General features: G+C 42.8%; 1 protein-coding gene across 1 annotated transcript in view; it reads left to right on the top strand.

Annotated features, from left to right (window-relative positions):
* The window catches only part of SRRM4 (serine/arginine repetitive matrix 4), a gene marked incomplete at both ends in the record, with an annotated part of 142,425 nt that overhangs the window by 27,510 nt on the left and 88,365 nt on the right, over positions 1-26,550 (top strand). The gene's annotated exons all lie outside the window — the stretch shown is intronic.

The following is a 26,550-nucleotide window of genomic DNA, read 5'->3' as shown; positions in this document are numbered from 1 at the left end:
GGCAGAGAGAGAGAGAGAGAGGAGGAAGCAGGCTCCCTGCTGAGCAGAGAGCCCGATGTGGGGCTCGATCCCAGGACCCTGGGATCATGACCTGAGCCAAAGGCAGAGGCTTTAACTCACTGAGCCACCCAAGCGCCCCTGATTTCCAGATTTTAAGCACAATACTGAATCATCAGCTTTCTGCTAAATATTTTTAAAACAAGTTTTAATCATTAAAGTAACACATGGTAATAGTTTATCAAAAACACTATAGAAGTATACAATAGTGAAAGGCCTTTCACTACTGTCTGTTAGAGGCAAATACTCTTATGCTTTCTTATATGTCTTTCCAGAAATGTTTCCTATGAGAATACTATATATTGCACTAGGAAACTTGTCTCTTCTCCTTTAACTTTCTATGTTGGGATTTTTGTTTGTTAGAAAGAGAGAGCATGAGTGGGGAAGGGTGAAGGGAGGAGGAGAGAGAGAATCTCAGGCAGGCTCCACACTCAGCACGGAACCCAGCTTGGGGCTTGATCTCACGACCCTGAGATCTTGACCTGAGCCGAAATCAAGAGTCAGACGCTTAACCAACTGAGCCATCCAGGCACCCCTGTATCTTGGGTTTTAAAATATATCACTACATTTGGAGCTTCCCTGTTCTTTGCTAGTAGTAGCTACATTGTATTCTCTTGGATAGATGTGCCATTTTTTATTTAATCGGTGTCCTGTGACTCACAATCAGGGTTGTTTTCAGAATTTTTCCTACAACAACAAAAAATATTACAATAAGCATTTTGGTGCATTTTTCTTCACTTTGGGGAGTATATAAAAGCTATAAATTCATAGGAATGGAATTATTAAAAATTCCTAGAAGATATTGCCCAATTGCTCTCCCCAAAGTTTGCACCCTCCCCTCCCAAGGGTATGAGAGTCTTTTTTCCTTGACCTTTGCAAGACAGGGGATTATCGAGTTCCTTCCTCCATGCCCTTCTGAGAGTTAGGTGTAGTGTTATCTAAGTTCTCATACTTTAATAGTGAATAAGGACACACATCTTTGCATATATGTTGGCCATTTTGTAATTTTCTAATATTTCTTTATCTCTTTGTGTCCTTCATTCATTTAATAGAATTGAGTTGGGTTTTTTTTTCTTTTTTAATTTGTAAGAGCTCTTTGCATATTAAGGAAATTATTCTTTTATCTGCCATGTGTGTTGCCTCAAATTGTATTTTGTTTCTGATGAGACTAGAGACTCAGACCAAAAAAAAAGCATAGGTAGCTTTCAGAGAAAAGATAGAAAGTAAAGCTGGATTCTATGTCCCTCTCCAGTCTTGCTCCCTTTCTACCAAGAATGATTTGCTCTAACAGACGGAGAGCCATGAGTCAGAACAGGTATGAGGATTTAATCTCTCTCCTTCTGCCGGACCTGCGTTTAAATGAGGGAAAATACTAGGAGAAAGGAAAACAGTCTGCAAGGAGAACCTACTGTTTCCCAGATCCAGTGGACAGCCTGGTCCTCATTCCCAAAATGCCACTCCGTGTTTTTAAAGACCTGACATAAAGTAGCCTATGGCTACCTTAAACTAAACTACTCCGTAGTTTTTAATTTAAGAAGGCACAGGAAGTGACGGGTTCCCCAGGACTGTTCAGCTCCAGAAGGTGAGGAAGGGATGGGCTTTCTCTGCCCAGCGAATTCAATGGCCACTGAACCTATGGGAATACAGTTCAGCAAAAACCTACATCCCATTAGGATGAGAATATTCTACAACCCAGCTATACCCCTTCTAGCCTGGAGAAACCCTCAGACAGGTGTCCAGATTCCATTCAGGAAATTGGTTGAATGGGGCACCTGGGTGGCTCAGTGGGTTAAGCCTCTGCCTTTGGCTCAGGTCATGGTCTCAGAGTCCTGGGATCGAGCCCCGCATTGGGCGCTCTGCTCAGCGGGGAGTCTCCTTCCCTCTCATTCTCTGCCTGCCTCTCTGCCTACTTGTGATCTCTGTCTGTCAAATAAATAAATAAAATCTTTAAAAAAAAAGAAATAGGTTGAAGACATGAGTGATTGGATTAATGTTTCTTTTTTTTTTTTTTTTTTTTAAGATTTTATTTATTTGACAGACAGAGACCACAAGTAGGCAGAGAGGCAGGCAAAGAGAGAGGAGGAAGCAGGCTCCCTGCTGAGCAGAGAGCCCGATGCGGGGCTCGATCCCAGGACTCCGGGATCATGACCCGAGCCGAAGGCAGAGGCTTAACCCACTGAGCCACCCAGGTGCCCCGGATTAATGTTTCTTATTATAGTATTGGTGTAACTGTGGGAAATTAGAAACAACCTAAGTGTCCAACAATGGGGGATTTTATAAATTATAAATTGCGATCTACCCAAACTATGGAATGCAATGATGCCGTTAAAAGGACTGTAGCTGAAATCTAAGTTTGGCCTTGCAAAGAGGACCAAGGTGTTTGTTGAATGAAAAATGCCAGCGGCAGGTGGACAGATGTGTGGTATAGTAACTAGGACCGCAGGATCATCCTTTGCTTCCCCAACATAGAATTGATTCATCAGCAAGTCTATCAGTTACACATACAGCCTGAATCCCTTCTTCTCCATCCCCATAGCTACTGAACTAGTCAGAGTTGCCATCATCTCTCACCTGGACTCACAGGGACCGTCTTCAAAATCTCTGTGGCTGTTGGCATTGTTTTCCCTCTCTAAGCTGTGCTGTGTGCAGCCATCACAGTGGTCATGGAGAAACCAAACCAGTTCATGTCACTCCTCTGCTCAAAACCTACAGTCCTGTAGTATGATGAAATCCCAAGCTCCTGGCAATGTTCTCAGCCTCCGTCTACCCTATCCTCCCTCTCCCCGTTTGCCCTCCCCACTTCCTTCTTCCCCATGCTGTTGCAGCCACCACAATCTCCTTGCTGGCGCTCCTACACACCATGTTCGTCGCAGACTTAGCGCCGTCACACTTCACCTTGGACTGTTCCTGCCCCAGATTTTTGCGTGGCCAGGTCCTCCTCATGCTTTAGATCTTAACAAAAATGTCACCTGCTCAGGGAAGCCCTCTCTGGCCATCTGTAGTGGGCTGAAAATGTCTTCCCCCAAATTCATGTCTACCTGGAACCTCTGAATGTCACATTTTTTGGAAATAGGGTCATTGCAGTGATTTAAGATGATCTCGTTCTAGAGGAGGGTGGACCCTTCATCCAATCTGACTGGTGTCCTTACAAGAATAGAAGAGTCAGAGACACACAGGGAAGAATCATGTGAAGACAGAGGCAGAGGTTGGAGTGATCTGGCCATAAGCCAAGGAACACCCAGGCCACGAGACGCTGAAAGAGGCGAGGAAAGACTTTCCCCCGGAGTCTTCGGAGGGAGCATGGTTCTGACAGCACCTGGATTTGGGACTTCTGTAACAGAATACGTGTCTGTTGTTTTAAGCTACCCGATTCATGACACATTGTCGGGGCAGCCCTGGACACTGATACACCCCTCCCCCAATCACCCCTGCCCCCCAAAACCTTCCACATCACTCTTTCAGAGGACCGCTCATAGAGATTCATAGGATGTGGTCTTTGCTCTCAAGAGTTTAGGGGTCAGTAATACATGATTTTTTTTTTTTTTTAAGAAAAAGACTGTTTCACTTCTCCAAAAGAGCAGTTTTCTAATCAAGAGTCATGAGAATACTGTAACTCAGACTTGGTAATTTTTTTCTTTGCCGGGAGATTCATACCCCAGTTGTGGTTGAACACCCACGACCCTGGAAAAGGTGATACCTCACAAATGCTCTTCTGTTTTCCCTTTCATTACCCTTGACTTCCGAGTGTCACTTATTTTTCTTAATTCTGATTTTGCATTCTTTATGTGTATGTTTACCTATTTTACTATGAACATATTGATAGTGCTTGAGAAAGGCAAGGAGGCATAATGCAGCCAGGCAGCCCGGGCCTGAATCCCAGCTCCATTCCTTAATAGCTAAGTGGCCTTCATCTCTGTAGCTCAGTTTTCTCATCTGCAAAATGGGGATAAAATAAGTACCACACCTTCCTTATAGGGTTGTGATGAGCATTGAGTGAAATAATATTTATAAATATTGAGAGGTCTAGAACATGGTAAATACTATTATGTTTGTTAAACAGCCAACCTTAATATCTTGGTGAAATAGTAACGTCTCCAAGATGGGAGCTGTGCCTTCTGCAGCCTGGACTATAAGCTCCTTGAGGTTGTTTTATTCCATCTTGTATTTTTAGCTCCTATGACTGGCACATGATAGCAGCTTGAGAATTCTTGGATGGCTGGCTGGCTGGATGGATGGATGAGGAAGGAAAGGGAAAGGAAAGGAAGGAAGGAAGGAAATAAAGAATTCTTCCACCCATTAGGTGCATGCTGGTAGACTTCATTCTCCTCATCCTGAAACTGATCTATCTTTTAGGTTTCTTCCAGTTCTCAAGTTTCCCTGATTCTGTGCCTAAAATGGCACACAAACACCCCATTTCCTTGGGTGAGACATTGCCCTGTCTCTGATACTTTCCTCTGAGTTTTCCCCTCCAGACTGTGGACCTTGGTGCCTGGGTTACATATCAGTACATGCTCAGTGGACAGGCAGCTGCTGGGGAAACCAGGAAGGAAGCAGGAGGAGGTGAAGGTGGCAGAAGTGGAAGAGTCTGGGGAGACAGGGGTGGAGACGTGTGCGTGAGTTGTGACCACGCAGAGGACACTGGGAGACTAGAATCTTGGGGACTTGGAGATTCTTAAAAGCAGCCAAGGAAGAGTGGCATCCATTGAATGCGGTGAAGAGTGTATGAAAGAGGTCCAGAGTGAGGGTTTCTGGCATCCTCTGGGGAGGGGTCCATCTCATCTTCACTCTAGCAAAGACTCCTCTTCAATGCCCTCTTTCCCGCCCTCGACAAGCTCAGCTCTGTCCAACTCCTTCCAGCACTCTGCTCCCACCCGCCAGCTCCTCTCTGTCCCATCCTCTGGACTCAGGCTGCCCTGCATTCAAGACCTGCGTCTGCTACTTAGCAGTCTATGACATTGAGCAAGTTACTTAACCCAGGTGAACTTCAACTTCCTCATCACTGGCACGGGAGAAGATAACCTAGCAGGGCTGTTGTGAGTGTTAGATGAAATAACGTCAGCAAAAGGCTTAGCGCAGCATTAAGACATAGTATGAGCTCACAACATGATAGCTGTTATAATCAAAGGAAAAGAGAAGCAAAGAGAGAGAGAGGGAGACGGGGAGGGAGGTGCATTTGTTCAGGCACCTAAAGGAGAACTGGAATGAATGGGTTTAATTAAAAATTCTAGATAAGGTCGCCTGGGTGGCTCAGGCAGTTAAGCAACTCTTGATTTCCGCTCAGGTCATGATCTCAGGGTGGTGAGATGGAGCCCTCCATCGGGCTCCATGCTGGGCGTAGAGCCTGCTTACGATTCTTTCTTCCCCTCTGCCCTCCCCCCGCCCCAAAATAAATAAATACATCTTTTTATAAAAAAAATTACTCTATCCAATTTGCTTTGTTAAAAATTGGAGTTTTATATCCAGGATTTACTTGAAGTGGGGCATACCCACTCTCAAGCCCCCTAGGAGTCATGAGGACCCCACGGAATATTCTAGAGCATCCATCCTGCCATCACCCCCAGTGGCGGCTGAAATTTGCATCTCTTTTAGGATGGTTTGGTTGCAAGAATCCCAGACTCACTCAGTGACACTCAGGTAGAAGGGGGTTTATCACAGAGAGAGTCCCCCAGAGCGCAACTGCTCCAGATTGCCAGATTCAGCCCTAGGCTCTCTATAACCTTCCAGGTCTGCTCCCCACAACTGGCAGACTCAATCTCCTTGTCCCCAGCTCCACATTCCCCAAAGAGAGGACCTGATTGGCAAAGGTGATGTACAAATCAATTTGACGTAAATCAAATAAATCCTAATTTAAATGCTCTAAGGGCCAGCTCCTTAAATATTTGATAGAGGCTTAACAAAAGGAAGTTGAACACAAAAACCTTTGTGCAATTTGAACGACCAGGCCCTAACCCCAGACACATCAACCATTCCTGGGTTGAAATCACAGACTTTCTGCAGGTGGGGGCCGCCTGCGGATCTAAGCCTGCTGTTTCTTCTCCTGCACGGGGCATGGGTCAAACAGGGATGTCAGTCAGTCCCTGAAGATTCCTGGGATTTGAGTTCCCCCAAGCGTCTTCCCACCACCCACTCACCTTGGCTACATTTGTTTTCATTTTTTTCACTCTCAGCCCGAAACCCCAAACAACAACAGCTTCTTGCCAACACTGACAGCAGCTGCCTCTTCACCCTGTTACCTCCTCGAATGACACGTTATCCATTTCACACCCCACACTTCATAAAAGCACCTTGCTCTCTGCACGGACATCCTGCCTCAGTCTCCCTGGAGTCAAACTGCCTCCCTGAGAAAGGCAGATGTGGCCTCGGGCAACATCCCCTCTTCAGCTATTTTATTCGAGATTATTCCAGAGCTGAGCATTTCAGCGCGGGGAGGGGAGGGAGCGTTTGAAAGGGGAAGGAACTCTGAGCAAACTCAGGGAATGACAGGGAAACAAGACATCGGAGAAACCATGTAAACTGGCAGTTTTGAATCCTTCAGACTAGGATGCTTCGAGAAGCTGGGAAAGCATTCCCCCCCCCCCCCAGAAAAGTGACACCTGTCACAGCACCAGCATCTGCTTAGCCACAGACACTTTTGTGATTTAGGGGAGGGAGCCCCTTTTCTGTGGGTGGGCTTCAGCCTCCACTCACCCCCTGCACAGGGTAGTAGCCATTTGCACAATTGAGGGTGGTGGCCCCGTGTGGACTCCCAGCTAAGCATTCCCTCTCTGATTTAGTGCACCTTTTACTGATGGAACCTTGAGGCATGTGGTGGGGAAGTGACATTCTCAAGGTCACACATTGAGTCAGTTACCTAGGCTGAGTCTTGACTCCAAGTCCTCGTTTTATCCTCCACAGCCCACATACACAGACCCTCCCACCTACCTCCTGATTAAAGAGCCAATCGATTATCCTCACTCTGCTCTGAGGCAAAGCCACCAGTGTGGCAGATAAAAATCTGTTGTCTAAATATCTAAATTAAATCCTTGTAGAAGATGCTTACATTGAAGTGTTGGTAAACCCAGTGGCCCCAGGCAGAGAAGAGCTATTCGTCTTATCAGTACAGTCTGGGTTGAATGATCCATTTCCAACAGTGCAAGGAATGAAATCATGAAAAGGATAAGAGTCGGAATGGAGGGGGAGTGAGTCGGGGCTGGTGGCATTGAAAAGGGGCCACTCCAAGAGGGGAGGCTATCCTGAAGTGGATTGTTCAGGTGTGTTAAAGACAGCCCAGTGTGAAGGCGCAAATGAATCGCCCAAAATAGATGAGATTTCTCTCAGTGGTAATTGCGGAGCTGGCGGAGGGTTTTTTTTATTGAGAGCACAGGAAGGAAGGAGCTGGAGAAATAAAGAGGATCTTATTCTGGAACCGAGAATGAGGAAGAGTTTTTTCTTTTCTTTCCTTTTTTTCTTTTTAAGAAAAGGCAGGGGGTGAAGGTGGTCTTCTCAAAGGGAAAGTGGTCCTGTAGGGTAGCCGGGAAAAGGAGATGCTGGTCGCCCCACAGAGGGGCACTGTGGTAGCATAGGGGAGGGACTCCAAGGCAGTGGAGAGGAGCCGTTGGTTGTCTGGCTGACCTTGCTTGTACTTGCTCCTTGGCCTTCATTTCCTCATCTGAACAATGGGAATGAGTGAATGACTCTTATCGACAGCAACTGATACCAACTTAGTGTTGAACCAAGGAAACCAGGTGCCAAGAGGACCTGTGTGATTCATTTCCATTCAGTGCAAAAACAGGCAAAACTCATCTAGAAGTTAGAAAAGTCAGGGAAGAGAGATGAGGGAGTGACAGAAATGAGCATGGGAGGGAGTGCTTCTGGACATTGGGAATATTCTGTTTCTTAATCTGGTGAAATTCGTTGAGCTCTACCTTGACGAGTTGGGACTCTTCCGTAAGTCTTTACAGTTTTCTTAAAAGTTTGCCTAAACAAAGAGAAAGAACTGACTGTGTTCATGGTCTCTCAGAGGAGATGGAATCTGTAGGCAAAGAACCACTTGGAATTCAAGGCAGACGATGAAAGAGTTATGGGAAAGAGGAAAAATGACAAGAGAGATCAGCTGATTTGAAGGTAGTGAAGCATATGCTTTCATCAGAGAATAAGGGACTCTTGGGATACTGTGGGTCATCTGGGCAGGCGGGAGCCTGGGTGGACCAGAACTTCCCAAGGGCCAGAGACCTGTGATGGCACATGGTGACCCCCAGTGACCACTGAGGCCAGAAAACTCACCTGTAGGGCTGGGAATTCTGGCTTTTGTCCAGTCCCACCAGGGGCTTCATGCCTGAACTGAAGTCAGTAGATGTGTTCGTGTCTCATTCAAAACAGGAGAATACATGTTTTCTTTCCCTAATAGAGAAAACTCCACTCTGCCCTCTGATGAAGACTTCATGTTTATGTGTTCATTTCAGAAACCTTTTTCTAACACCTACTCTGTGCTGGGCACTTGTCTAGATACTAGGGATCCAGCCACAACCAAGGTCATCCCCCCATGGGCCAAGATCCTAGGTGGTTGATTAAGGCAAAGAGATGATCTCCACAGGGTTTCTTTAATAGGGAAAGAACCCTTAAAGCATCAGTAAGCATTTTAAAACCCATAAAAATTTAAATAAGTAAAAACTTTAAAAATTTTTTAAAATTTAATTTTTGCTAGGCAGAACTTCCAGACTGCAACTCAGTTGAATGTCTCCTTGATGTGAAGCTGGGAAGCTTTACTGGACACAGACTGCATGTATCACAGAGCGGAGTTGCTAGCCATAGCCTACCCAGTAGTGACAGAGGGATTTTGACATGTGTAAATCATTATTACATACACCTTGGGGTGCCCTGAGGCAAGGTTGGTCAGTTCAGCAACTCAGCTGGACCTCAGGTTTGGTTCTGCCATTCTTGGGGTGTTAAAGGTGTCTCCCCTCACCACTACAAGAGGGGTGCATCACCTCTGTGCATTTTGTGCAGATACAATAAGACAGGGCATCCTTTCTCGTGTCCTCTTTTAGGAACAAAGAAAATCTTGACCCTGGCCTTCCAGAATTATATCACATGCGTGTACCCAAACCAGTTACTGCTGAGGAGAATGGGCATCCATGAATGGCTTCGATCAGTCAGGATTCGTTCTCTGGTGCTGTAGGAGGGCCAGCCCCTCCCCTAATGAGGCATGCTGTCTTCCGCCAGCCCAAATGCCCGAACAGAATCAGGATTCTGGTTAACAAGCACTCATCCCTGGATCACAAAACAGAGAGCAACTTTGCAAAGGGATGAGCACGATGACCAGCTTACCTCCTGAATGGTGGGCTGTCTTTAGTCTTCCTTCCCTCCTTCTAGACCAGGGGTTCCCCTAAGGTGGGAGGGATATGACAACTGAGATCCTAAAAGGCATAGCAACTCCTCTGCTCCTGCTTGAGGGCCAGATGACAAAGAAAGAGGCCATGGGTCTCAGGTCATGGAGCTATGGGCCTTTTGTCGTGTCCTGGGGGAGCAGAGCTAGACAAGTCCTCAGCATCATCCGCATGGCAGCCCACAGGCACTGAGATCTTAGTGCGCACCAGGCTCTGGTCTCCCGAAAGCATGCAGCGGGGTCTCACATGCAGATTGGATCATGTCATGAAGCTGCTTAAGACCCTCCAACATCTTTTTTTTATTATTCCCAGAAGAAAACTCTGAACCCTATCCTTACTCTCCAAGGTGCGGCATGATCTAGGTTTTGCCTCTACCTTCTACATAAACTCATTCCGTTTTGTGTCTCCTTCCTTCGCTGAACTTTTTTTCCTTTCTTTGTTGCTCCAGACCCAACACATAATAGGTGCTTAATAAATATTTGTTGCATGGATAATGACTGTTCTCCAGCCAAAAATCTTACCGCCCTTCCTCCTCATTCTAGTTAACTCCCATTTATGCTTCTTCCTTAATGATTCCTTCTCTTCTTGCAAATGAAACCCTTGCTGTAATTCTCTCTCACAGAACCCTAGACTTTTCTTCACTGTGCTTATTACAATTGTTTCGATGTATTTATGTGGTTATTTGTTTAATGTCTATTTTCTCCATCTATTTGTGCATTTCAAGAGGACTGTTAATCTTTCTGTCTTTGCCATATTCCCAGTGCCTGGCACATCGTGGGACTTAAAAATAGTAGCCGAAGCCCTGGGAAGGGGGTAGTTTGGCATCCTCCAGCATATTAGGGGCTGATGAGGGCTAGAACTCAATTCTGCTGGCTTCCAGCCCTGAGTTCTTTCCCAGAGCCTGGCCCCTCCTCAGTCAGGGAGGATGATGGTTCATCTCTGGGTGGTTACCAAGGGTGCCCTCTCTGGGTGTTTGAATTCTGGCTGATGCAGCCTGACAGCAGGGCACACACAGTGGTGGAGGGAATGTGGGCTGGGTTCAGCCCCTGCAAGCCACCGTAGACTGGACGCCTTTGTGCAACTCATCAATTGTACACACAGGATCCCAGCTCTTCACAAGCCCCTGCTTTGTGTGTATTCTACTCCAAACATTTCCATGTATGTCCTGGCTGGCCCCCTCCTCCAACAGGCAGCTTGTCAGCTTTGATCTTTTAATCCAGGATTCGACAGAGCGTGATTGACGTGCTTTTAAACTGAGCCTCCCTGGGGCTCCCTGTCCTGTGGAAGCACAGGGACACACAGGCTGGCCACGTCTCTAAGCTGGATCTTGGGGCCTTAGGATATTTTTTGGTCCCTCTACGTCTGAACCTGACCAATGTTGGGGACATAACATGCCTGTCTTTCAGGGCTCTATCAGGGACTCGGTGTGTCTCCCCAGCTCTGTACTGGGGCTGTTAGAGGATAAGGGGACCATCAATTGATAAGCACCTGTTGTGTGTCAGGTACTGTTCTGGGTAGTGAGGAAACAGGGAAAACGAGAGAACATGATTCTGCCCCACACAGGGCTTGCATTGTATGTGGGGAGGAACCTGAGTCAAAAAAGAAAAAAATACAAAATAGGGGCACCTGGGTGGTGCTGAGCATCTGACTCTTGGTTTCAGCTCAGGCTGCGATCTCAGGGTCATGGGGTGGAGCCCCGTGTCGGGCTCTGCACTCAGTGCAGAGTTTGCTTGAGTTTCTCTCTCCTTCTCCTTCTGCCCCCCTCCCCACCAGTGCTTCTTCTCACTCTTTCTCTTTTTCTCTCAAATTATAAATAAATAAATTTTTAGAAAATACAACATAGACTAAGGAGTGCCTTGATAGGGGTCTGGGAAGAGTGTTCTGGGTATCCAGAGCAAAGACATGCAGCGCTGGTGGGGGTGTGTGTGTGTGTGTGTGTGTATATATATATATATATATATATATATATATATATATATATATAGACAGAGGATAAAGATCTCCAGAAGCAATGACACTTGTACTGAGACGTTAGCCAAATAGGGAGTGTAGGAGTGGGGTGGTGTTGGGGCAGAGCAGCATGAGCAAAGACCAGGAAGTAAGGGAAAACTCTCTGTATTTCAGCGTGGTGATCTTGTATGAGGAATAAGTGGTGAGAGATGAAGCTGGACAGGTAGAGTCCAGATCATGGAGGTGTTAGCTCTGTGATTTTAAGTCCTCCTAGAAGCAGTTGCCAAGACAGGATTACACAGCTAAGGATTTTACTAGGGGAGCTGCCTGAGAGACACATAGGGGTGGGAAGAGGGAGATAGGGAAGGCTGGGAAAGAATCAGACCCTGGACAAAGGAAAAAGGGGAGGAAGAAAGCTTGAGCGAAAACATCCTAGCCAGCTGTGCACTCTCTAGAAGTTTCGCCTTTATTCTTATGGAGCCCTCAAGCCAAAGCTGGCCATAGAGGAGTCACATGTGTCCCTGTCTTAGTATCCTGGCCACGCAGCCACTGACTAGAAGCAGCCAGTGGAAAGTATGATTTTCCCTTCCACAGAAGCCAGAGCTCAGCGCTGGAGGTCTTGGGTCAGTTATGTTCCCTGTGGTTGGAGATCTAGGAGATACAGGCTCATGACTGCCACATCTGTGTTTGATTTTATTCTAGGAGAATGGGAACCCACAGAAGGTTTTAAGCAGATGAGGTTATTTTTTAAAAAATCACTCTAGCAGCTGTAGAGAGGATGGGTAGGGAAAGATCAATCATAGAATGAATTAAAAACCAACAATTGGGGGCACCTGGGTGGCTCAGTGGGTTAAAGCCTCTGCCTTCGGCTCAGGTCATGATCCCAGGGTCCTGGGATCGAGCCCCACATCGGGCTCTCTGCTCCGTGGGGAGCCTACTTCCTCCTCTCTCTTTGCCTGCCTGCCTCTCTGCCTACTTGTGATCTCTGTCTGTCAAATAAATAAATAAAATCTAAAAAAAAAAAAAAAACAACCAACAATTGTGGGGGTAGATTTGTTGCAGAAGTTCAGGGAAGAGATGATGTTGACTTGGACTTGGGGGGTGTGATGGGTCTGTCATATGCAGAGATGGACAAATAAGTTCTGTTAAGAAGACACATAATTTGAACTTGTGGTTGTATGTGAGAGGTGAGATCAAGGACTCAGAGGAAGAGGCAGAGAATGAGGGGAATGTCCATCACATATCACTGGTATGCTAAATATAGCATGTGGTACAGTAATCTTATTTAATTGCCACAACAATCCAGTAAATTTGGTTCTGGGTAGTAGCATTGGTGCACCAGTCTATCCACTCCAGGCCAGGTCATCAGCCTGAGCTAACTGTGGGCATCCCAGTCTCTTACTTGCAGTTGTTTTAGGAATGAATGTGTGACCCAGTTTATGCCAATAAGACATAAAGAGAGGTAATCTGCTGGGGGTCTCTTTGGAAAGAGCTCTCCTTCTTAAGAAGAAGTCACATTTCGAGATGGTCTTTGTCTTTCTCTGGACATTCTGGTACTTGTGTATGATGTCTGGGACTATCAGCCTACTTGAAGTAATGACAGAGCAGCCTGAGAGCACAGCCCTTATATCAGAGGTGGGAGAGCAAAAAGATGGAAGGAACCTGGGCTCTCAGTGACATCATTGAGTCACTCAGTAAACCACTGGACTTCTTGGAATTAAAATCAGATATTTCCTTATGGTTTGCAGCAATTTGATCTAGAGTGTTCTGTTTCTAAACTCATACAAAGTATAATCCCTGTTGTATGGATTTAAAAAATGGAATCTTAAAGTCACATGGCTGATAGATGCCAGAATAGGGACACAATCCCAGATCTTCCTACAGGATCACTTAACTTGGCAATGGCAGCTTTCCTCTTTGATATCAACTCATATCAACAAATAATGATAAAGCTAGAGTTCTTGCCCTGTATGATATTAAAATACAGGGCAAAGAGAATCAGAGCTACAAGCATTAATTGTGCCCTTGCTGTCTACTCCATGATGGAACTCATTGTGGAGGACATAAATAACGTTGTTACTAGCCCTGCTTTTGAAGAGTTTATGATATAGTTGAGTAGAAATAAACATAATTGTAGAGTAGAATAATAGATCATTTTTAAAGGGCCCTTATTAAGTGCTAGACAATGGGATAAGTATTCAATACATCTTATCACAGTTTATTCCTCATAACAGACAACAGAGTATTTATTATTATTATTATCTCTGTATCACAGCTATAGAGGCACAGAGAAGCAACTAAGTCACCCAAGATCACAAAACTGGTATAAATGGAATTTAGGACAACCTGACTCCAAAGCCTATACTCTTAACCACTATGCTATACTGCCTCTCTTAACAGATTGATTAATGGAAGATAGCATTAAGCCAAATGGTGTTCATACGTATAATAGCTAAGATTCTTAAACACATATGTGCAGGTACTTTGCACATGTTGTTGCTAATTCTTAGTGGTTTTCAAACTTAAGCATGCATTAGAAAAGCTTATTAAAGCATAAATTGCTAGACACCATCCCCAGTTTCTGATTCAGCAGATATGAGGAAGAGGAGTCTTAGGATTAACATTTCTAACAAATTTCCAGGTGATACTGAATGCCCTGTGAAAGCCACCACCTTAGAATAACTCTGCAAGGGAGGAATTACTAACCCCATTTTGCAAGTGGGGAAACTGGCTTATAGTCAACAAATTATCTGGCCCTACCTTGCACAGAGTAAATGCCAGACCCAGGATTTGAACTTGGTTCAGCCTGGCTCCAAAATCCATGTTCTGGTAGCACCGTGCTACCTTGAGAGAGAAATGCATCACAAATTCAGGAGAGGAGACAGTGGGCTGCTCAGGGAAGGCTTCCTGGAGGAGGAGGAGGAGACCTTGAAGGAAAATGAACTTAAATTAGCCATTCCAGGCTATAGACATGACCAGAGAAACACCGGTCTTGCCACATTATAGTTATGCAAACACTCTTGCCTGGGGTTTCTATATGGTGGGAGGCATTATGGTGAGGACACACAGTCAGAATTGCTCCATAAAAGGGTGGTCTAGGCAGATTACATACCCTGGAATAGGATAATAGCAGAGGCAAGCAGGGACTGATTAAGGACACCACTTAAAAGGTAGACACAGGGGGGAAAGTACTATGCCCCATACCCAGTGGTGAGGAACTACTTGCAGTATCTTTCTTCATGAGAGGGGATGGGTAGACATTATACCACCCCCATTCATTCCCTCAAGTGAGAATGAAGAACATGGCTTGGATATGCGCCCACCAGAACCTGCTCCCTTATTCCCATTCTAATTTCCTCAATCAAAGCCAAGGACAAGGACAGTGATTTCTCCTTTGTCACTGAGTGAAAACTGATAATATTCTGTGACTGAAGGCACTGCAATTGTTAAGCCTCAAGGAAACAATCAATGAAAACAGAGAGATACAAGAGTGAGCAAACATTTCAAAAACTCTACGCAGAATAGAGAAGGTTTATTCTATATGGTTATCAGGATTAGAAATTGGACCAATAGGTGGAATTCCAAACTAAGAACATGCTAATAATTCCTGATGTCATTTATTAATCCAGTCATCTAGCTGTTTACTAACCAGCCATCAGGAGCCCACTATGTGCCAGAAATGGTCCTAAGAGCTTGGTGAATCAGACAGAAATGGTTCTTGTCTTCATGGTTGGTCTAAGTCCAATCTTGTTGTAACTTAAGTGTGGATATGAAGTTGAAAATTTTAAGTCCTTTGTCAGTGAGAGAAAATGTGTACAGTCACAACGAACCCATGTCCTACACCCCCGCTTCTTCCTGCAGTGATAACACATGCTTTGATTGTAATGAAAGTCTCAGAATATGCCAAAAATCACATCACTCATAGCCCTTTCTTCTCCAGGGAGTGGGGGCCTTGGATTAAATGCAGACATGACATGGTCAGGGACACATTAAGGAGGCTGCACCATGTAAACGTGATAGGAGTGCATTCTGATGTGCGGGAATGTGTTTCTCCATGAGCAGGACCTCCCAGATAATGGCCCATCCCTCAGGGACCCACACAGCAGTCCCAGGGCATTTCTGGGGTCTGAGAGAAAATCCATCAGCCATTCACAACGAAGCTGGGGAGCGCTTCAGCTCTCTAATAGGGTCATTAGCTGGGTAACAGATGAATCTGAACAGCAACAGAAGGGCGGAGGTAACTGAAACATGAGAGAAAAAATACACAGTGAGCTTCCACATTTTCTCAGAACACATGTTGTCCTCAGAATTCCCTCTACTGCCCAGCATCATGAAATGTCAGAAACCAAGGGATTTGTAAAGAGCAACTCAGAGAACCTGGGGTATGCCACGGAATGAGAAAAAACCCCTAACCACAAGGGAGGGATGACAGATTTCCAGAAAACAGCAAGCTAATCCGGCAGAGCTGCTGATGATATCATAGGGCACTTATAAATGCACTCTTAGTGATTCTGTAAGCCCAGGAAATCAGGCAGAATGATTTGTGAGAAACCAGGGACCATGTTTTAAGCAGAAAGTTTAGTTCTGGCTTAGGAATTTATTCCATTGTTGACTTGTATTAATTAAGCTTGCTTCCTGACTATAAAAAATAAGACATGTTCACTGGGGAAAAGTACAGCCAAAAAAAAAAAAAAAAAAAGAAAGAAAGAAAGAAAAGAAAAGAAAAAGAAAAATCACCCAAGTCCCATCATTTCAAGATAAATACTGTTAACTTTTTATTGCTATCCCTGCAATCTTTTGTCTATACATATGCATACATCTCTTTGTTCTTGCTGTGTCAAAATTATATTTTCATAGTTTTGTAAACTTTTTTCTCACTTAACAACAAATCATGAAATTTTCATGAAGTCCCCCCCCCATACTGAAAACTATTTTTCAGGAATACTACTTTAATGCCTATATTGTATGAATATATCAGGTTGGAATGTATATAATTAGTGATATTCAACCTGTTTTAACCTACAAAAATGACAATTTCATATGATTCACTGGTACAATTGATTTCTCCAGCCTGATACTCTTTGACATTTAGACTGTTGCCAAATGTTCTTAGTTATAAAAATTTTGCAGTGAATTTCATGTGTCCAGATCTTGCACACATCCATGATTATTTCCTTCTAGTAAATCCTTATGCATTAGCTATGTATTGATGTGTAACAAATTAACTCTACACAAACTAGCAGCTAAAAAACACAGTTTTATCTCAGTTGCCATGGATCAGGTTTAGCTGGGTCTTCTGCTTCATGCTATCTCACAAGGCTAAAATCTAGGGGCAAAGCCAGAGCTGAGGTCTCATCTGAAGGCTCAGCTGGGGCTGGGGTAGGATCTGCTTCCAAGTTCATTCAAGTGGTTGAGGGCAGGATTCAGTCCCTTATTAGCTGCTGACCTGAGACCTCCTTCAGTTCCTTGCAATGTGGCTTCTCCAAAGAGCTTACAGCATTGACAGTTGTTTTCATTAAAGTCAGAAAGGGAAAGAGTTGGCTAGGAAAATAGAATTTACAGTCTTAATGTAACCTAACCACAAATGAGACAGCCCATCACTTTCGCCATATTCTTTTGGTTGGAAGCAAGTCACAGCTCACCTGGGTGGCTCAGTTGGTTAAGTGTCTGCCTTCAGCTCAGGTCATGATCCCAAGTCCTGGGACTGAGCCCCGCATTGGGCTCCCTACTCAGTGGGGAGTCTGCCTTTCCTTCTATCCCTCCCCCCTGCTCATGATCTCTCTCTCTCCCTGTCTCTCAAATAAATAGATAAAATCTTTAAAAAAATAATTTTTTAAAGATTTTATTTATTTATTTGACAGAGAGAGAGGGAACACAAGCAGGGGGAGTGTGAGAGGGAGAAGCAGACTTCCCACTGAACAGAGAGCCTGACATGGAGCTCGATCCCAGGACCCTGGGATCAGGGCCTGAGCCAAGGGCAGATGCCTAACAACTGAGCCACCCAGGTGCCCCATAAATAAAATCTTAAAAAAAAAAAAAAAAAGCAAGTCACAAGGGGAACGGATTACATAAGGGTGTGAACATCAGGAGGTGGAGATCTCGGGGGGGGGGGGGTTTCATCTTAGAGTCTGTCCATCACATTCCAGAAATAATTGGTAGGTAAAATGATATGAATAATTTTTAGAGTTTTGAGATTTATGGATGAATTGCCCCCTGCCATAGTTGCATGAATTTGTCTCCCCGCTAGCAGTAAATAAAAGGACCTAGCTATCTGCAGTCTCACCCATGCTGCCTATTTTCATTTAAAAAAAAAAAAATCTTATCAAATAAGGATAAGAAAAAGATGATACCCTGTTTTTATTTGTATTTTTTCATAATTTTTTGTTTTTCATTTACTAACTGGTCATTGTATTTCTTCTTTTCTAAATGCCAATTCATGTCCTTGTCCATTTTTTTTAAAAAGGCTATTTGCTGTTCTAGTATAATAAGTGTTTCAATAACCATTTGTCTGTCATGGATGTTTCAGATATTTTTTCAGGTTTTGTCATTTGTTTTAAGATCTTGGTCAAGAAATTTACAAAAACATTTAATATTTTACGTGGTCAAATCTGCCAGTCATGTGCTTTGTTATTTCTTTTATTTTTATGTCCACCCCCAAAATAAACAAATAAGTTCTTCTGACTGGGAACAAGGGGCCCCAGGCAGGGTGTTAAGAGTCTTTCTCAGTGGCATGAAGGGGAAGGATGGAGGGTGGAGACACTGATCCTGTTATTTCAGTTTTTTTGCTTTCTTGCATTGATTAGAACCTTTGAGGGAAATTGTGAAATAAAAGAGATAGTAGCAGGTGTCTTTGTCAAGAATGTTCCTAGTGTTTCATCCAGAAGCATGATGTTCTTTTGTTCACTTGCAATTGATATTCTTGATCAAATTTATTCCTAGTTCGGGAACATTTCAAACTTATCTGTAATGAGTGTGGTTTTTTAAGGGGGCATTCATTTAAATAACCCCAATATTTTTTTCTTATTTGACTTGGGATAAATTTCATGGGTTATAGCACATTTATCTCAATAAACTTATGTCCATTTACTAATATTTGACATAAGATTTTAGCATTTACATTTATAGTGAGGTTATATAACCAATAATAATTGGTTATTATTATTATCACTATTCTGGTAGTAGGGTTATATTAATCTTATTAATACTTGGGAAAATGTCTCCTCTTTCTATGTTTTGTTACCTTATAAGGTATGAGATTGCTAGTTTCTGGAAGTTTGAAGGATCCTTCTCTAGAGTTATCTGGGTCCAAGGCTCTTAACAGAGTACTGATGTTACACATGTTCAGATTCTCTGCCATCACTGGTCTAGTCAATTTTTCTCCCTCTCGTGCTAATATGGTAATTTGTATTTCCCCTACAAATTGGCCATTTTATTGAAGGTATTTAAATGTATCAGCTACAAGTTATAATTATAGTCCTGTCATATTTAAATCTAAATTTCGATCTGTAATTATATTCTAATTATATATATTCATTTGTTCTCTCTTTTATCCTTGATTAGATAGGATGAATCATCTATTTTATTGTTGATTTTTCCAAGAGTGAATTTTTATATTTATATATCAATTCTATTAGCTTTTAGTTTTTTCTAGTTCATTAATATCTTTATTTTTATTCCTTTCTTCTTTTTTGCTATTTTATTATGACAATGTTTAAACACACTCAAAATTAATAGTATAAGATATCCTTATGTACCTATCACCATGTACAATATCAAGATTTTGCTAGCTTGGCTTCATCTTTCCCTTTTTCCTTTTTTCTTTGTCTTGTTTGCTGAAATATTTCTTAAAAACCCTAAAAATCATGTTGTTTTGTCACTGCATACTTCAGAATGTATCTTAAAATTTTTTTTTTCTTAATTTTTTTCAGGTATGTTTTATGGCCCGTTTTACATCTTATTGGATTGACTTTTCTTAATTTATATTTTATTCTTTCTTATATAATAAGAAAAATGTTTAAGACTATGAATTTGCTTTTGAGTACAGAATTAGCAGCACATATTAACAAATTTGATATGTAATATTCTCAATACCAAAATTTTCAAAGTTAGCTATGAGTTTAAGTCTTGATTCTCTGTCTAATAACCATATAGAGTTAATACATATGTTCATATATGTCCCTCTGGCTTTCATGTTTAAATATTTTAGAAGCAGTTCTAGTTATATTGCAGTGCGGTCAGTTTTTACAGGTTTCTCTCTGTGGGAAGCAGGTTCTGAGTTGGAGATTACCATGCAAGGGATTTATGACAAGTGATCTTGGGCTCAAGTGACACCTGTGGAAGGGAAAGGGAGGAAGTAGGACTGGGGAGATGGACAAGTTGAGCTACAAAGGAGTCTCAGTGGAACCCTCAGTTAACCCCACAGCGAGCTCTGAAGTTGGGGGAACCCTTCCAAGTTGTCTGGAGTTGGGGGTGAGAAGACACCTTTATTGCCCACAACAATCACTGAATGCAGGCTGCCTCTGGAAGGGGCAGAATTTGGACTCTTGCAGGGGACAGTTCCTGAAGTGTCTGTCAGCTGAGTGCTCTCTGCTGACAGGACTCCCAGGGCCTAGAAGAATACACTCTTCATTAACGAAAGTGGATCTGGGCAGGACAGCCTGGCCTCCATTACAGTTGCAGAATTTCTAAGTTTTGAGACTTATTTTTTATAAATTTTGAGATTTGTTTTTTATAAATTTTTTAATAAGTGATCTGATATTTAAGAATCATGTTCTTAAGAGGGCTAAAGTTCTAACATATGTATATATACACATATACATATTAGTTATATATGTATGTTATGTACATATTAGTATTAGTTATATACATATTAGCATTATACATATTATATACATATTAGTATTAGAAAACAGACTTACTAATTTTTATCTCTTTGGTTTGTTGAGGAGTGTTAAAGTATTCTAAAGTAATTATGATTTGGCTGTTTCTCCCTGTATTTTTTTACCCTTCCTTTTTTTTTTTTTTTTTTTTTTTTACAATTTTCACTTTATACCTTTTAAAGTTGTACCATTCAGTACATTAATATCCACAGTATTGTGTCTTCATGGCATGAATTTCCTGCCCATGTAAAACCCCCTCTTTGAATATTATTTTCTTTTGGTTTGAATTCTCTGTTCATTGATATTTTCACCCCTGGTTTCTTTTGGTTTGTCTGATATATTTTTGGCCATACCTTTATTTTTAAGCATTTTCTGTCCTTTGTAAAAAGGTGTGTCCCTTGTAAAAAGCATGTAGTAAATTTTAATTTTTGGATTTTAATTTTTGATGCACAACTGAGAGTATTGGTGTTTTGATAGTGGAATTTAACCCCTTTATAATTATAGTCATAACCAATATAGTATCTTATTTTATGTCTTATTTTTAATATTTTCTTCATTTTCTGTTTTCTACTGTATGAACTATATAATTCATTATTTTGATTAATTTCCTACTTGGCTACACTATATTTTTTCATTTTTTTCAGAGTATACAAATTACAGAGTTTAATTCTTACATTTTTAAAATGTAGACTTTTTACTCTTCATTTGGAACATTACCTTCATTGATTCTGTAGTTCTTGGATCATGGGTATTTCCCCTCAAAACTGTACTGTTCATTATATTTTATGGTATAGAAGAGAAGTTTGAGGACTGCCTGGATTTTGTTTCTTAATATTAACCTCTATCCCTGCCTTGCTTGTAAAATTGCTTCATTATCTTTGAAATTGAAAAAATTTCACCAAGATACCTAGGTTTTTGTTTTTCTTCATTTTTTTTTCCCCAGGAACTTACTGAGGTCTGTTTGATCTGTAGATAAAAGTAATCATTTAACTCAGCAAAGTTTTCTTTATTATTTCTTGGTGTTCTTGCCTCTCCTTATTCTACAGTTAGATGTTGTGGACCTGTTTTCTGTGTCTTTTATTTTCCTTTTTTCCTTTACATGTTTCTGAATTAAGGGAGATTCTCTTGAGCTTATCTATACAGTTTTCTTTTAATGCTCCATAATATGCAACTTACTGTTTAATGCTCCTATTGAAATTTTATTTTTAATTTAGCCAACATGATTTTCATTTCCCTGCATTTTCCAGATTTCATAGGTACCCCTGTCTGATTATCTATTCTAGCTATATAAATGCAATGCTGTCTTTTATCAAGAAAGTTCCAAACTTTTCTCCTTGCATTGCCTCTGTATCACTGAGCCTTCTTTATTCCCTTTTTCTGAACTTTGGGTCTTTTCATATGGCCAAACATTGTTCTCTGTTTGCCCATGCTTACAGAGTGAGGTCCAGGCTTATCATAAATTGGAAGCCTGTATGGGTTCTAAGAGGGATTTAGTAGATCTTTGGTTGGATATTTCAGGCCAGATGGAGAAAAAAGGGAAACATTTAGATTTATTGTAATTTTCCTTTTCCTTTTCATAGATTCAGCTGCTTGGAGAGATAAGATAGGTAGCCAGAGCCAAAGATATCTTTGGCAAGGAGCTCTGCCTATGCAGAAGATTTTCTTTTTCTTCTTTGTGGGGAAGCCAGAAGTGGCCCCAGTTTTGGTCAGCAAGATCCCAGCAGTGCCCTGACTTTCTTCATGCTCCAAGTATTAATCAGTGCCACAGTGAAATCCATTTGGTATGGCTATTGGCTCCATTTCACTTTCCAGTACTGGTGGGTTCCAAAATTGTCACTTGATGACTTCATTGCCCACCCTGGCTTCTCACCAGGTGTTTATAAGGTTCAGCCAGCATCTCTTCCATTTGTTTCCAGGCCCTTTGTCCTGACCATGCAGTGGCTTTAAGCTGAGCTTGGGCTTTCTTTTGTGTTCACCCTGTCAACTCTATACCTTGCTGATATTCTTGAATGTTCTTCTGGCTTATGAGAGTTGCCTTTCCTCAGCTTGTAGCGTAAACAGAGTGTCTCATGGTTGAATACAGGAACAACACTATTTTCTCTCTAGGTTTATAGTCTGTTGGTCATTTCAAATGGCATTTTGGGGACCACAAAGGAAGTGAGGTGGATAATACCCCTGGAGAGTTCTTGATTGACAGCAGTTGTGAGTAGTGTCTAAGGGAATAACTGTCCAAGTTTAAAGGAGAAAGAAAGGGGAAAAGAAGAAGTTGAGTGCAGAAAGACAAGGAAGACAGGGGCAAAGAAAGAAGATACGGAGCAGAAAAGAGAATGAGCCTTCAAGGTGGTCTGCGATGCTCACTTTTACCTTATGATACCTCCCACTGCTCTGTTCAACTGTGTCCAAGCCATTCCTAGGATGGCCTCAGATCCGCTGGTGGTATTTGAGAATAGTATGATGCTAAGGGCTCTGTTCTGGGTGAACTCCTTGCCAACCCTCTTCATTTCTGCCACTTACTGCTCTAGGGAAAGGGGGCACCCAGAGGAATTTTTTTTTTTTGTCTTATTTCCAAGAGGTCTTAGAAATAGGTTGTGTTGGGAGTGACAAGAATTCTGATGGTCAGGCAGATGTCCACACCCTCTGCTGATAAAAGCAAGAGGTAACTCCACCTCTTTTTTTCCAGCTCTGGGGTAGATCACTGGTTTGGCCTCTCTTTCTCAGATGGGGATGGAAGGACAGAGGCAGAAGGGGAAAGGGAGAGAGGGAAGTAGAGAGAGAGAGAATTCAAAATGAATGCCACCCAGACTGCAAAGTGCCATACCATACAAGGAGGAAAATGCCCTAGGAGTTAAGGACTGTTATTAGAAAACAGACTTTCTTTTTCAGAATGCAGGATGGAGAGCCAGGTCTTGTGGTTGGGGCTGGAGGGGAGACTGGGAGACCAGAAGAGAGAAAGGGCAAAACTAACCCTTCAGAATAAGGATTGGACTTCTCTTGAATTTTTTATAGATGTCTTTGTGCTTCCCCATCACATTACAGTCTGGGTGAAAAATTATCCCAGGCCTACCAAGGAAAATAGATCTGTGTGAATCAAGGTTTTGTTGCCAAGGGCCACGTTATCACATGGAATTGCTTTATGGGTCAACATGGCTGACTTATTTATATGTGTACCCTGTGGGTGTCTATTAGGCCTCCCAAACTGTGATCACCACAGGGACAGCTGGCTTATATCTGTGTTGCTTGAGCATGTGGTAAAATCCTTGTAACACATTTGCTAAAGATAAGGAGAGAGGGGCATGAAGATGTTTCTGGGCTACCTCTGAGCAATTAAGGCCTAAGTCTAGGGCTGGCAACTGAGACACCCGCGTTCTCAATGAGGCTCCGTCAATTGTTGGATACCTAAATGGGCAATAGCATCACCTGGCTGAATCTCAGTTTCCTCAACTGTAAAATGAGGGTAGTAATATTCCCTGCTGGTCCAGCACGTCAGTGAGGTTTGATTGTGACTGAAATACTATAGGAGTGACTAACCATAAATACTATAGGAATGGGCAGGAAGTTATAATTCTGTTACATCCGTCTAGTTATTAATTCAGCAAACATGTATTGAGCATATACTATGGGCTATGCCCTTTGGTATGTGCTAGGGACACAACTGTGATCAAGGTGGGCACATCAGCATCTTCACTATGCTTACGGCCCAGTGGCTATACACATAACCAATCCTGTCTTACTTATAGACTTGCTTCTTTATCTTTGAAAGTCAAGACATTTATTTACCAAGATTTCTAGGTGTTTGTCTTTTCTCATTATTTGTTCCCAGAACTTGCTAAGTGTATTTGATTTGCCAACAGAAGTTGTTCTTCAGCTCAGCAAACTTTTCCTCATATTTCTGCTCAATCTTTTATCTCCTTCTTATTAGACAATATTGAGTGTCCTGCGTTCATCCTCCCCCCATCTCTTTTTTTTGTTGTTGTCCTCCTCTTTTCCATGTCTTCATGGAATGCTACAAGGGTGTGGTGTCCCCACAAACTTGCTATTGAGTACTCCCACTACCCAGTTAGACCCAGGTTATTATGAGCTCTTCCTGGAAAGCTTAGGGTTCTCCCTCACTGCCACTCACCTTCTAGCTCCTGTGGTCTGCAGAATGAAGACAGGATCCAAGGGGGTGGAAAAGAGCTGGATTGGCCTCTCGATGTCCAGCTGTTTTATTGATATCTGGCCCTACTTATTAAGAGCAGATTTATCCACCTTAATCCTTCATCTGAATACCATCTAAATATAAAAGCACTGAACACAGAACCACAGAAATTAAGGAAGTCAGGGATGGGACTTGGCTCAAACACAATAGGCATCATCTTAGCCTTTATTTTTCAGAACACTCTAATAGTTGAATCAAATGAGTTCTCATTGCCAACCAGCACTGACACACTATGTTCTGTTGTTGAACTTTCTGGTGCTCCCTTGGTACACAACACCAGCAATGCTGTGGTTGGCACTGACATAATACACAGTGCCAAGAAGACACCGTTTATGCTGTAGTCCATGTGTCCATGTAAAGGGCATGTCCTTGAGCACACAGGAGTGTCTCCTGGTGGGCCTGGCTGGAGTACAATCACCTCCTCCTTCTCTGTCTCCTTTTATTGCATGTTTCACATGTTCTATAATTTTCATGTTTTAGCACTAGTATCATGAATATTATTATTATTTGTTTAGGAAACTTAGCATACTACTCATCACTTCAAAATTTGGACCACTGCGCAGAGTGACCCCTTGGTCCTGATTTGCTCATGACTTTCCTAGTTTTAGCACTGAAAGCCCTGTGTCCCAGGAGCACCCCTCAGTCCTAGGCAAACCAAGATGACTGGACATCTTATCAACATGATATATAAACAGTGTGGCAGATGGATAATCCAATGAAAAACAGAATACTGAGACATGGATATCCAGTGCTAAACTTGGGAAAGCTGCAACCAAAAATGTGACCTGGGTCTGAGGCGGAATTAGGACATTTGCCTTTGATACCTGAACAAAATTCCAGAGCTTGACATCCACATTTTCAGAAGCAGCTGGAGAGCGAGAAAGCTTTCCTCACCCACCTAGAAGCAGGGGGAGGAGACGGTGTGTAGAGTGTGTGCATTGCTTTTGTATGCAGTGACCCCACATGCAGATCAAACCTGACCTAGTTATTTCTGTACTCTGACCAACTGGACTGACAATGTTCACAATGGAGGGGAGTGAATATGGGGAAGAGAGGAGACCAGAAATTCTTACAACCTTCCCAGAGTGGAGAGAGAGAGGGTGGAAGTCACCTCCTCTAAGGGGCAAGGCATAAATCTGAGGCAAGGAGGAAAAAGGCACCTGTCCCAACATCGGTGGCAGTAGGAACAACCATAGCAGTAGGGGCTCCCCTTTACTGATTGTTGATTGTGATCCAGGCATCATATTAAGCTTCTTACCTGTATTAGCTTATTTGATCTTCATAATAATCCTTACCATATGAGAGGTACTCCTGTTACCCCCATCATTCAAATGAGGAAACTGAGGCACAGGCAGGTGAAGCCATTTGCCTAAGACATTCAGCTAGTAGGTGCACAGCTGGGATTCAAATCCAGTTCTGTCTGGGCCTAATGAGCCAATCTGGTCACGAAACTGTAGACCACAGGAGCTATGAATGATCTTGGAATTCCATGGCCCAATGCCTCCAGGACTTTCTCAAAAAAATATAAAGCCAGTGAGTGGCAGGGCCAAAAGTCAGAAATCAAGCCTCTTGACTCCCAGGTCAGTGCTCTTTCCACCTGACCAACAGCCTTTAATGTTGTTTGAATCCCAGGCTGGGGAAGGAGGTTGTGCAGTGGGATGTGCGGGTGAAGGGGAGCTCCAGGAAGGCTTTGTGGGAGAGGAAATGAGAAAGAGGCTGAGTGTGGAGAAAGAAAGAGCCAAGAGGGAAAGGGGAGGGAAGAAGGGAGATGGGGAGGGGACAGGAGACAGCATCATGTTAGAGAAACAAGATTTGCAATAAATATGAGGGGTGCTGCAGAAATTACTTTTTGAATGGCATTTAATTGGTTTATTAGTGTAATTCAGTTGCAGTTTGATTTGATTCAAACCTCTGATGTGCGTGATCCACCACCCACCAAGGACACTGCCAGGCTTCACAAACGGCAACAAATGACAGACCTGAGAGGAGGTGGTTGAGGGGGGGAGGGTGATGGGAGATGAGAGAGAGGGAAAGTAGGGGACAGGAGAGGGAGGATGGACGGAGGTGAGGGAAGAGGATAGAGAGAGAGAAGGAGAGGAAG

Source organism: Martes martes (assembly GCF_963455335.1).
Source record: "Martes martes genome assembly, chromosome: 13".
Classification (NCBI taxonomy): domain Eukaryota; kingdom Metazoa; phylum Chordata; class Mammalia; order Carnivora; family Mustelidae; genus Martes; species Martes martes.
Note: the sequence above shows the minus strand (reverse complement) of the source record. Positions and strands in the feature narration are given on the sequence as shown.